At 42.2% G+C, this 13,648-nt stretch overlaps 1 long non-coding RNA gene across 1 annotated transcript; it reads left to right on the top strand.

Moving 5' to 3' along the window:
• Positions 1-865: 865 nt before the first annotated feature.
• Positions 866-8,631, top strand: LOC310897866. Its single transcript, XR_014582652.1, has 2 exons — positions 866-4,340; positions 4,651-8,631. It is a non-coding gene; the product is annotated as an uncharacterized lncRNA (long non-coding RNA).
• Positions 8,632-13,648: the final 5,017 nt, after the last annotated feature.

A 13,648-nucleotide genomic window follows, 5' to 3' on the forward strand; every position in this document is an offset into this window, starting at 1 on the left:
GGGTCCGGAGGGAGCCGTCCGAGGGTCCGGGGAAGCCGGCGGGGAGATGAGTGTGAAGGCTGGCGCCGGCTTGGGGTGCCCCCAGGCAGAGCGGTCGGAGCCCCGGTTGGGTGCGGAGCTGCCCCCGGGTCGCCCGACACGGCAGCCCTCGGGTGCCGGGGGATTCCCAGTTATTTCTAGGCCGGGCCAGGGAGCTGGTGGAGCTCCGAGGAGCCCTGAAGGTCGGGAGATGGCCGCTGCAAGGAATTGTCTTTGGTTCGCCAGCAGCCGCCTTGCGAGGCTCTGCTAGGAGAGGCTGCTTTGTTGGGTCTGTCAGGGTGGTATCTGATGAGAGCGAGGCGCCTCTCCCTAGGAGAGATAAGCCACCTTTCTTGTAAAGAGTAATCTCGTTTTAAATTTGAATGGTCTCCTTTAATAGAATAAGTTGTTTTTATCGTTTTTTCTGTCTGTACAAAACACACCAGATTTGTTGCTAGAGATAAAGCTATAGCAAAGGACAGTGTTTAACAAAAGTGTCAAAGGATTTCTCACAAAGCAATACTCAATATACGGTTCACATTACTAATACCAAGGAAAGAAATAGATGGCCATTGTAGATCATCCATCTCCAGAGGAAAAAGGACTTTCCACAGCAGGTTTTATGTAAAACTTCTGGCACTTAGAAGGTCCTGGTGTGTTATTTCAACTGTGTTTCACTGAGGATCGTACAACAAAATAGTGAATAGATGTGCTTGCATTAAGCTCACAATGTCAACCATTAACCCACCTGGATGGCTGTCTGGAGATCAGAAAGCATTAAAAAAATTTTAGGTTGCTTTCCTTTCACTCTTTGCTCACCCAGCAGCTTGGCGCCATTTGCTCGGGATTCTCTGCAACAAATTATGTGGAAGAAGCAAAACTAAATATTGCCGCAGCTTCCGTAGCGGCGTGAAGCTCATACTGTAGCTCAGATAAATCCTCCTTTGAGGTCCTGGCCAGAGAAACTGTTATTTAACTCACCTGTTTTTTTTTTTTTTTTTAATAAAATTGTTTTTAAAATCTATGGGGGACATCAGAGGGGACAAGGCGTACAAGGACAGCAAATGTGCTGTCAGCCAAATAAGCATCTAAATGCAATAAGTAAGTAACCAGAGGAAGCAGAGAGCCCTGAAAGACAGACCAGTAAAGGTGCTGGAAGGCCCAAGACAGCAGTCTGGTAGATGAGCAAACTGTAGCTTTGCTCTCTGACTGCCACCCAGCACAGGGGATGAGGATGAGGAAGCTGCCACTTCTCAGGGCGTGTGCAGTAGGGCTCCAAACACAGGCACAGCCACTTCCAGGGCTAGAAATATTAATGCTGCACACAGTATTCAGACAGAAGCTAGCTGGAGGTCACAAGGGAAAGGAGAATCCGGTCCTACTTACAATGTGTGTGACTGTCGTATGGGGCTTAGATAGCCTGCCATTTCAGTTCACTTATATTTCAGTTCACAAAATATTTGGCATCATTCAGCAATGGCTGAGGCCAATTCAAGCAAATCTGGAACTGACCCCTCATCTTCCTTTCCCTTCCCCAGGATGAGACGGGCAACAGTCACCTTTCTCTGATGCCATGTGCCCAGCAAATCTGAGGCACACAGCGGCATTTCTAAACCTTTACAGAAGTGCCCGGGCTGCTTGCCTGCTCATAAGTGAAATTAAAGTGAAAATGGAGATTAGGGAAGGAACATGACTATGATCTTCCATAACTGGTACATTCAGATATGCATGAGGAAAAATCCCAACATCCATTTGTTGGAAAGCGACACCATTGTAAAACTGTTAAATCCGAGTTGATGCCATTATTCCCAAATGTTTCATTGATTTCTTACATTGCCAAAAACATTATTGACTGCCCAGATCACTGTCTGTCCTTGGTTTCGCATTTCTCCATTTAAATAGATGGAGACTCTGGGAGATACTTTCAAATAGAGAAGCTGTAAATTTAAGCACTATTTGATTTTCAGAGGTGCTGAGATTTCTTAACTGCAGGTGAAATGCATCACAGGGGCATTTGCTCAGTACTGCTGAAAATTAGGGTGGTTTTGCTCAGGTAGTGCAACAACATGAAAAAAAAAATAAAAATAAAAGCCTAGCATGCACACCCAGGTTGGAGATTTTGACCATGATTTTTATCAAATGTCAGTTTAAGTGCAGGTGCAAGATCCTTGTGACACATGGAGAAAATCCTCATTTCATTCTTCACAAAAGTTAAGAGCAGAAATTTCGACTCAGCTTTTCTTTCTCAGTAGCACACTGTTGTGGAGGTTAGTGGGTCTGCTCTTTTTATATTTAGATGCTCATTGAATTGTCCCTGTTGGGGCAGAGGGGGGTGTGGCAGGGGATTGATACCTAAAATTTCTGACCCTGGCAGTGGAAAGCCCTTTTTTATGTTCCTTAGGAGGGGAAAACCTATAAATAGATTTGTTTACCATGAAAATGCAAAAGGACCTGCGGTACATTAATTTTTCATATGGAAAAAGATATAAACAGGTTGCAAGTTTAAATAATTTACTTAGAAGAGGTAACAGCCTCCCTTTTATCTGACTCATTCATTTTTCAAATACAGATGTTGCTGCGAAATAGACTGCTGCTGGCTCCTGAGCATTTTGCAGTGGTGTGGTTTTACTGGCTCAGTGGAAACCCCGAGTGACCGGCCCCTAATGCCCACTCTTCTTGCCACAGCTGGATCAGGTGTACAACAGGGTGAGAGGGAAGAAAGGCCCTGCTGGTCAAGACTTCTGTAGTACAACGCACAGGTGAAACACAGAGAACTGTCGCTAAAGCAGACTAAAGCTCTACAGCAATGCCCTTATGAATTTATTCTCAGACCTTTTGGGAATACTGTTTCCCACTGCAGTTATTAGATGGACAGCAAGTTTTGCAGGGCTTTAGTCATCCTGCTTTCTGGTGTAAGCTCTATATAAGGAAGAGGAATGGCTCCCAACCCTTTTCTGGCTACATACTACAATATTGTTGAATCTGACAATTATGATTAATACTATGCAGAGGGTTATAAACACAACAGTGCTAAATACAGATCAAGAACAGAAAATGTTTGAAATGCACCCAAAGCATTCAAAATACTTCACAATATCAGAAAAAAATGAAAAACTGTTTACAAGCAGTAGAATTTTTCAGAAATCTCCATCCAAATATCAATGTTGGAAACATTTCTTTGCCAAGTATTAACTCTAGTTAGAGACTGAATCAGAAAACAAAATCTTCTGCTGCTTTCAGCACCTTTTCCAACAAGAAAGAGCAACAGAAGTGTAACAATAAAGAGTTTTTTATAAGGCATTGCTCTCACACCAGGGAAAGAAGCTTGGGAAACACCACCACCTCCAGCCTCCCCCACTGTCAGGAATGGTATGAGCAACAAAACTGGCAGAAGAGGAGAGTCTTAATCTCTGTTGAGCAGTATTGGGGTGTAACCAGTCACAAAACTCTATCTACAGTGCAAGGTCTACTAACAAGAAACTAGATCAGTGTCTCTTGTCTTTCACTACAGAACTTCCCTTTTAAAAGGAAGTGCATAGTGAAATAATTGTCTTCAAAATTCCACATTACAAAGCCATCAGACAGATGGCACCTGATGGGGAATGTGGCTGTTTTGACCTAACTTACACATCTGAGGGGTAGAGCATTCTGCATTTAGGATGGATAGTTAAACCGTGCTTATACTATTTGCTAATGATTAGTTTACGAGAGCTGATTATTTAAGATACTAGCTATTTTCCAACAGTTATATGACTTCACGGAAGAGGCCCATATCAATCTGATTTCAGATTGCAAATACTATAGTGCCAACCAGTGATGAGTGTGAGTGCAGTCCCTCTGCTAAAATTTCTTCACGCAAAACACTCAGTGAGTGAGCTCCACTTATAGAAGCTGTTCTCTGTTCAGAAACAAAATTCCAACTCAGTGGGTAAATAATTTGCTGCAGACAGCTTGTGTAGATTGACTGTGGCAGGCTGGGCATGCTGTCACTGTTCTCTTGTACCCACAAAAAGCACTTGTAAGGGTACGTGCTGCAGATCAACATAACGGAGAAGGAGAACATCAAATATTTTCTGTATGGAAAAAGTGAATGTGATGCTTTTGTCAGCTGCTTCCAGTAGACGACATGAAGCTGTGGGCAGGAAATGGGAAGCTCTGATATTACAAAGCTTTTCTAAAGGGCAAGTCAACCAAGCACTCTCTGAAATTTCCAAAAGAACAAACACACATATTCCAGGTAAATCTGCTGTCTGGCTGGATCTGTTTACAACATGCCTTATCTCGGAGGCACAGCTGAAATAATAACAAGGATTTTGATGCTGGTGAGTTACTTTACATATGCCTTATTAAAACTCAGGGTGACTTGGGAATGTGAAATATTTGCTCTAAGACAGTCATGTCAGTACCAGGGACCGACACGTAAGAATGCCCTCATTGCTGGCCAGCTTGTGGCTGTGTGCTCAAGGTGGGGTAGAATATGACTTGTTTCACTGAGGAGGGGGCTGGAGGAGGATATGGGAAAAAGGCGAATATGTTTAAATCACAGAAGTTGCAGGTGGACAACCTAGTCTACATCTATATCAGTGTCACTGTCACTTGAGATGGTAGCAAAGATACGATTTATTCTTTCAGAGCTTTTATAAGGAGCTGAAGCCTCCAAGCAGGCTGGAGAGAGAACTGCAGTGGGACCCGGTATGACATAGTGCTTTTCTTATTAAAGATGCATGATTAGCCTATTGCTTACTGCACTTTCTAACCTTGGAGGTTTGAAGCCTTTTCATGCTGACCATGCCAGGCTACGATCCCAGTGCACAGATCCTTGCTGTGAAGGCAGTCAGCTACCCAGTGGGGACAGTTTGTGGCTCCCTCCATCACCCTCACCCAGAAAAGGAGAGTGACTTCATCTGCACTCTGCAGAACACCTGAAGCTTCCAGCAGACTTCACAGCAAAACAAACCTGATACTGAATCAGTAGGAACCCTGCCACAGGCATCTCTGGTCCACGCTTACCTGCCATTAGAGTACACTTGGCTTTTGCACCCTCCAAGGAAGACTCGCGTGTTTCCACCAGCTCCTGAATCATCTGTGTGTCATCACAAACATAACAGTGTCATAACAAACATAATGATTATTCACTGAAGCTGGGGACTTTTAACCAGGACTTGTCTATTAACATTCACTCTGAATCCTTATCCACAAAGGTGAAAAGTCAAGGGGAGGGAGGGCTCACAGTCTTTACAGCTTCACATTAAGTAGAACAATTGATTCTTCATGGAGCAGCAATACTGGCACAGAGGTATCAATCAAAATCCTGCTCTCTAGCCCACAAGTGTGGTAGCATGTGGGTATCAGAAGAACATGCCAAAAGAAACAACGTGACTTTACCTTTCATTATATAGTAACAAAGAATTTCTGATCCTCCATCTGACTCCATCTTCTGCTTTTTGTCTCTGAAGCAGGGCAACAGAACGTCCGTGCGCTGAATTACTCACATCCAGTATTTAAGAACGTAGAAAACTGATTACAGTACTATGCTCTGCCAGTTCTCCAGAGATCTTACAACACTTCGTAAATGCTAATTCGGCCTCAGAAATTCCACTAAGATAGGCAGGAGTCAGGATGTTCATTTTTAAATACGGGAAGACTGAGGCACAGCGGAAGGCTATGATTCATACAGTATTGCATCAGGAAGAGATCTCAGAAATACGAAATTGCTGCCGCAGAGCAGACTGGTTGGTGAAGGCTGGGTCCCCATCCTCACTGAACTCCTAAGCAATGTACGTGCTTGTCCTATAGGTGTTGGTCACGCATTGGCAGTTGCCACCGCCAGATAAATCAGAGGAAGGCATAAAATCCCAGGACTCTTCATTCCCAGGGCATACATTCCCAGGGCTGTTGTGTCTGGTTCCTGTTGTATCACTGAGGGCATTATAATTCTGGATAACCTTTGAAGGGTAAAATGAAGTCTTCCTGTGAATTTTTGTGTCCCCACAAATGGACAGGTATTGGAAAAGGAGGCTGGTTTTGCTTTTGCTTTCTACAACTGTAACTGAAGTGCCTGAAGTTGGACACCTAACATCCTTCTTTTGCAGTATCACATCGTGAGTCTAAGTGAGGAAAGAAAAGTGTCCTGTACCTTCAAACTCCCCATGAAAATAAATTAGTCTTTTATTAGGAAAAACAAACAAACATACTTTCAACTTCAGTTCCTATATTTTTCCAGGAACACCTAGATATTGAAATCCATAATGTTTTGGGTTGTTTGCTTTGTCTGAGAGCCATTTTTACCTTATTACTTCCTAAAATCTTGTTTTATTCCTGTCTGTAGGATAGATGCAAGTTAAGTAATTCTTGGCAGGGGGTTTCTGGTGTTCAATTTTCCTTTGGTCATTAGAGAATCAGGACGGTCTATTAGTGTAGTTGTAGTGAAAATACAGTTCTCCTTCATAGTCTTTAGAATGACAAAGCAGCTGATTTTAGCAGCTGGTTACATATTCATTTTAATGGATTTTTCCTTCCTCCCCCATTAACCAAGAAGAGGAACATTTCAGATTACTGCTGTCCCCTGCAGTTTTCCATGTTCTGGCAGGAGGTGAATGTATCCAGAAGGCAAGTGAAACCTGCTTTGGTTCTCTCTAAATATTTGAGTACACGTGATTTCCTTCAAGAATTTTTCATTTAGCTGCCTTTCCTTCAGCATATGCAGTTCAGTTGACCTAAGAAGCACATCCTATTTTTTCTGCTGAAAATACTGATAGTCATGTATCCGGTGTAGGAGGACACTGGAAAACAAGCATTTTTCCGTGCTCAGCTGATGACACTGTTGCAATCCACCTTCCTCTCCTGCACCCCCAGTTCATAGTCCCCCTATCCTTGCTGAGCTATAATTTGCAGAACTTAATGCTGTGCACGTTACTATTCAACCACCTCTCTATTTTCTAGGTTTGGATTATCCTAGACGTGGCTTATATATGCCATGGTGCAGAGGTAGTCAGAGCTCTGGTACGCTTTCCATTATAGCTGAGGTGCAGTGGTGGGGAACATGGACGTGCTTCTTACAGGCTTGGAAATCCCAGAGCCGTTTTGTGTGGCATGGAGCCCCAACTGCAAACCTTGGCACACTGAAAGCCTCTCAGCGCCTGAGCCGCACTGGCAGGCCCAGGTGGGCAGGCGGGACAGCATGCAGGGACAATTTCCAGAGCCACAGGGAGTAAGCCAGAGCACAGCTGTGCACGGTAGCTCCGCTCTGCTGGATTTAAGCTAACACCGTGCAGAACCACTGCCTTGCACCTGCGGCTCCGTGCTCCTGCTTCCAGGGCTCGCTGCTTCAAGCCATGATGTAGCTGTGGACCTAGAGCAGGGCCAGCACTGCACTGGATCAATGAATCCTCTCTCTGGAGGTCTGGGGAACACCTGAGTGACTCTGCAAGAGCCAACCTAGCTCTGGGATGGCCAGAAAGGATACGCTTTGCATAACTCAGATCTGCAGTGGACACGGACATTGGGTATGTTTTGCTCTCAGGTGCCCCCAGCAGCACCTGTACGATCTACTGTACGATCTTATCTCCCATCTCCTATCCAGTAGGATTTTTGTGTGTGCAAAGAAGAACAAGTATGGCAGATGAGATCTGCAATTTGCTAAACAGTGTAACTGCAGCAACTCAGCACGCACTTCCCCGCTCCTACTTGTATGCATTTTGCATGAGATTCTAAAGATGAAAAACCTTACAGATACGACTTTATCAAACACAGCCTTGTTCTTGGCTCGTTTGGTGTCCCAGATGCTTTATTTACTTGCACAGAGACAAGACAGACAGACTGAACCTGGAGCAGCGCCTGCCTTCCAGCTCCAGGAGGCTGGGGAGTGACCAGGCGGAGTGCCAAGGCCGAGGAAGCTACTGGAGAGGCCACCTGACCACCAAGAAAAATGGACTGGTTTCTCCAGCAGGGGTGCTAAATTAATTAACTGTAGTTTGCAGTATATTTAGTAGACTTTGGGCCTTTCATGTTCAGAAGAAGCAGCACTTTGGAGGGAAATAACAGTAAATAATTTTAAACTAGCTGATTACGACTACTGTTTCTCCACTTCTAGCTTTACTCCCAAGACCTTGGCTGTCTTTTTTGACTTAGTTGTATGCATGATTTTCTTCAAACTGATTTAATAGAAAGCATATTTGCATGCACATTTCGTTTCACTTCAGCGTCTCCAAAACTAAGCTTCTCTGAAATTTTTGGCTTCCTGAATATTTTATTATATTTTTTTCCTACCACAGTTTCTCAATTTTCTCTTTGCTTTTTTTTTGCTTTGGCTGAGATACAAAATCTGAGGTTTGAGCAACTTTGCTTATTGAAGTTTCACTTTTTGAAAGAACCAGAAAATAACTTCTGCACCACCTTTTTTATTTATCCTAGTTCCCACCTCTTATTTCTTTGTTCTCCTATGCTTCCTCACTTACACCCCTCTAACCTTTCTTTTTCTTTCCAGCTTCTCTCCACTGTGGAGTAGAAACTCCTGTTCTTCTCTGTGGTCCAGCAAGGTTTTCCTCTTAGCCGTGCTGGATGGATGTTTAAAATGAAAACTATGTTTTGGCAAATAAACATACATCAATAAAATGTGAGCCTCCATCTTTCCATTTGCAGTCAAGTTACAGTCATCAATTATACACGATCCTCCACCTGACTGCAGGGACAGTCTGGCAGTCAGAAATGCAAGTTCATCCTGAGTTTCACTTTTTAACCTATCTGCTGAGGCCTAACTTTACCACTTTTGAGCTTCTGTCCTACAGAGAGCTTAAACTGTCCTCCATCTCTAGACTGTAAATACCTGACCTGGCATTGTGTTGAAGGGTACTGGTTTGCTGTTTTGCTGCTACAACCCTCAGAGAGGGCTTTCTCTTGACCACAGTCCACAAAATAAATTCCTACAGGTCTCAGCCTAGCTGGCGGGTTAGTAAGCCTCCTTGCTTCCTGACATCAGAAGAAGGATATAACATGAATACAAAGTGGCCGTGAACATGGAGAACACTGCGGTTATTTCGAGTTCATATTTTTACCAGCTGTTAATCATGCCAGCAGTTTCCTTCCACTCTGCTTCACGTGCTGAGCCTCCTCATTTCCTTTAGTCACAAATTAGTGCACTTGTCAAGCAAAAGGATTCTCACAAAGTCCGAGGCTGCTCTGAATTCGGTGATTGTCAGCCCTGACAGCCTTTCAGCTAAGTTTACTGGGTACGTTTTAGCAACTCCATTCACAGAAAAACACTTTGTCACCAAGCTGAGATACCATATTGATCCCCGCTGGTTATATTGTAGAGTAGCCACTTTCCTGACACATGCTAGTGCCAAAGGGATGCTTGCAGCAAATGCACGCCATGAAATGATTGCCCAAAAGAGCGGGAGCAAGGCCCAGGAAAGAGGAGACAATAATGTGCAGAGCTTTGAATTTATTCATCTAAGATGCCTTGCTTCACTTGTTGGTTTCTCCACCCTGTCTCAGCACATTTTTCCCCTTAACATAGATGCTCTTTCCTACCTTCATAAATTGTAAATTTTATTTCCCAGACTGAATATAGCCGTGATGTTTAGTGGAAGCACACCAGGCTGAGCATCAGTACAAGTACACAGACTTCTATAAATGTCTTGATTTTTTCCCTTAGGGAAGCCATAAGTCTTGTTTGGTAATCCAAACCCTGTTAAAGGGATATTTAGACAAAACATTTTTTATATTTTGAAACACAGATGTACTATTAGAAAGACACCTGTTTTAATCTCTTTTGCCTCTATGTATGAATGAAAAAATCAATGCCCCAAGTTAAATTTCTTATGTTGGCAGAGAGCTGGAGCAAATCTCTATTAAAGGCCATAGCAGGACTGAATACACTGGCTGCCTTCTGTAGTTTTAAAAATGTAATGAATATAGCATACCGTGTTTTCTACTGATAGAGACCGCTGCTCTGTGGATTCAATTTTCATGTAATAGACATTTGGGCAAGTCATTTTAAATCCATGATACAGTGTCTGGTATACAAAAATCTCTCTATATGTATTTTTTCACTATCATTTTCCTACCTTACCTATTATGTTGTGTTTGAAATTAAGAGTTCAAGTTCCTTGATGCAGGGACCCCATAACCTTTTTGCATTGTATAGGTGTTTAGAATTAGAGTAACTTTGTATATATATACATATATAAGAATAGAACAACGATTGTTGTCGAATGGCAATGATTCCAACTTTCAGAGGCCCTCATGCATGTCTCTACCAGCTTTTACTTCCCATACAATGGATTCTGGGTTAGACTTGGAATTAAATACTGTAGGTGGGTCAACTGTGAGTGAAAACTATACCTATGCTCAACATTTTTACAAGTTTTTATTTATATGGATCTTCTAGTAGGCTGTCGCCCATATAAAGCGAGGCTTTCCACCCATCTAAGTGATCAGAAAACAGTGTTTTTACCATAGACACTTAAGCACTGAAGTAATTAGCTCAGTAGGCTTTTTATAGTGTTTCTTGAGCATTTAAAGATTCCTTTGTCTCATGAAATCACCAGCTCTTGGGGAAAGACATTGTCTTCAAGCCGTGTTTGTTCCACTGTTTCTGTGGACACCTAATCTTGCCATTGCTGGGACACTGATATTTACTTCTGATTTTACAATGTGTTTTATTTCAAGCTTTTTCTCTAATTCTACATTCAAGAAACAAATATTGATTCAGCCACAGAATTTAACGTTACTCTCCTAACTCACTGATCTAGCTAGACACATGCAATGCCCATTTCTTTGTTATCTGAATGCACGGGCAGAAAATGCCACACCAGTTGTCATGAAGAGTAAATAGAGTAGCAACCAAACAACTGTGCAGTCATGAAATCAAGTTTCTCTCAGATGTGCTTAGAATCCGCACTGGCTGTTCCACTCTTCTGATTGCTTTTCGCCAGAGCTCATTTTCTGGGTGACATGGGACAGCAAGACGCAGAAAGAATTTCTGAGAAATGACTGCATTCTCAATCTCTGGGCAGTGACAAGAGCAGCACAAACTGACCTTATCTATCACTGATGAACGCTCCCCATAAATACAAACAATGCAGGAAAGCAGCTGATATTGCAGCTTCTTTGGTAAAACTCCATGATTTAGTGTGTAATACAGCGGCGCTTACTGTGTAACTTTACTACAGAAGTCCAGGATTTACAGCAGCTCACTCTGTGCAAGAACATTGCCGAACACTGAGATTGGTATGAGGGAGAATTCGAAGAGTAGAAAGCATGGGTAAATATAATACATGGCCTTTGCTCCTTTTAGCTGCTTTGTTTAATCTTTGATATGTATTTACCGGTTAGCTGAGAGACTTTTGGGGACCTAGATCAAACAAAGCTCTCACATGTATTTATTTTTAATACACGTGTACATATATTCACACATCTATGGCATAATTTAACTGGAAAAGTGGGTGAAGAGTTACAGGTAGCCTTGTACAGTAGTAGGTGCACAAGCAGTATCTATAACCAGTTGATTATCCTCAGAAGAAACTCTGATAAGGATTTTTGTTTTATTTTATTAGTCTACAATTCCTATTTTGTTTCATTAATGCTACTGTATATCTGATATTTCAGATGTCAGAAGTACTAATAGAATATAGGCAGTAACTATAAATACTGCTTGTGACAAAGATCTTAGCATATATCTTTTCCTGACTTACAGCCTTTGGAATTCACCGATCTGCCTGATTTTGCCTAACAGGGAGAGGGAAAAAGGAGAAGGGTGGATATGGGGGTTGAGGGGCAGAACATGACAGTTGTTTGTGTATTTTCTGTTTTGAAACCATAAGGAAGACAATACAAAAGCAATTTAAGATAATACATTTCTCACATTAATGTTTTTTGTTACCATTAATTCATCTTTGTTGATGGTATGCACACACTGCTGCCTCTCAAAACCAGTGACATCTTTCTGTCTTGCTTTTCGACATCCGGCGGCATTGTAATAAGACATTGTATGGAATTCCTTTATGAATATGAATAGAAAAGTCAAATAGATACCTGAACGATGAACATTCATTGCAATAAACCATGCTATGCTGTGCTGTGACATGTCTAGTAGGGACTAGAAAAAGCAGCATCTTCATTTATTTATTTTTTCAGCAATGGTCTGAACTTGTTTTTCTTCAGCACCAGAAAACACTGCAGTAAGTGTACCGCTAATATCCTGAAGAACCTCGCTTAGTTTGCATTTCTTTAGATGATGTCTTAGGATGTGTTGTCAGTGTGACTCGCTAGCTTCACTGACTCCTGTTGCCCTCTGCAAGAGGAGCCTTAAGCAAGGCAATGCACTTGCTCTCTTCCACCACAATCACTTCCATAGATGTTCCCCCAGTGCAACGCTGTGAAAAGCCATGGTTTTTAGGAAAGGAAAAGTGAGACAGCGGGACAAGGGCTCAGGCTTGTAAAGCGAATTTTTCATTGCTTTACTATGAAAAGTATGTTTTAAATTATTTTTTTCTTTAGTGGAAATCTTATGAGCACTCAGATTTAACTTGGCAGTTTCACTGAGAAACTCCCATTTTCATATCGCATGGGTAGGACTATGGTATAGTACAACATTACTGTGACAGCTCAACAAAGATCCTTGAGCATGTACCATGTTGTAAATCTGCTGTAATGGAAGAAAATGTTCCTGGTCACTTCAGGGGTGGGGAGGTCTCTTTACTGTTATTCCCCTCACTTTGCAGTGGAAATCAAGGCACAGCCAGCTGCAGGTAGTAGGATCTCAAGCTGCCTGTTTGTGACAGTTTCCATCTTAGCATGTTTCTCTTCAGTATATGATGCCTTCTGCTCACTCTTTGGTGTCTGTACAGCTTTCAGTATTCAGATATTCAACTTTAAAAGCTTTCCCCAATTTAACACAGAGCCCCTGATGCATCCCTAACTAGGGAGGATAATTAGATGAACCGGGCATACAACGATGTTCCACTAAGGATAGTCTCTGTGACAAACCTTTGAAAAGCAAAAGAGAAACTCCCACTGGAATATATAAAGAAGCAGTAACCATATGGGGATTGTGATGTTGAATATATCTGAGAAATCAAGAAAAGATATATATCAGGATAAGTCAACATATGGCAGGCATCAGCAAGGCTTAGGCATTCTCAGCTTGAACTGTGTGTTTCTTGCACAGGTCACAGAATAAATACTAATGCCAGGAAAAAAAATATGAAAGATCAAAGTTTGCACATGAGTTAAAAGCAACTCAACATGTGGGCACAGCAAGTAATTTGTGCAGCAAAATGAGCAGTGTAATATATCACAAGCCGGTGCTTCTAACACCTGATTGCAACCACAGGGGTACAGCCACCTCAGTTCCCTCACCCTGCAGCCTGTTCCTCTGACCACCAGTATTTGCATTTTGAAAAAAGAGTAATCAGACCTCACATCTCAGGCCAGTCAGTGATCATATGAAGGAATAATTAGAATTTTCCTTTGCTCAAATCTTATAAAATGTTGATCATCATGGCTTCTGAAAATGCACTTGAATCAAAAATTAAACAATTGTTTTTTTCTCCCCTCATTTTTTATGGATTGCTTCCTGACTCTCTGTCTTCTTCTGCTCAGGATTGTTCAACAGGACAGGTATGTT

This window comes from Anser anser (genome assembly GCF_964211835.1).
Source record: "Anser anser genome assembly, chromosome: 3".
Lineage (NCBI taxonomy): Eukaryota > Metazoa > Chordata > Aves > Anseriformes > Anatidae > Anser > Anser anser.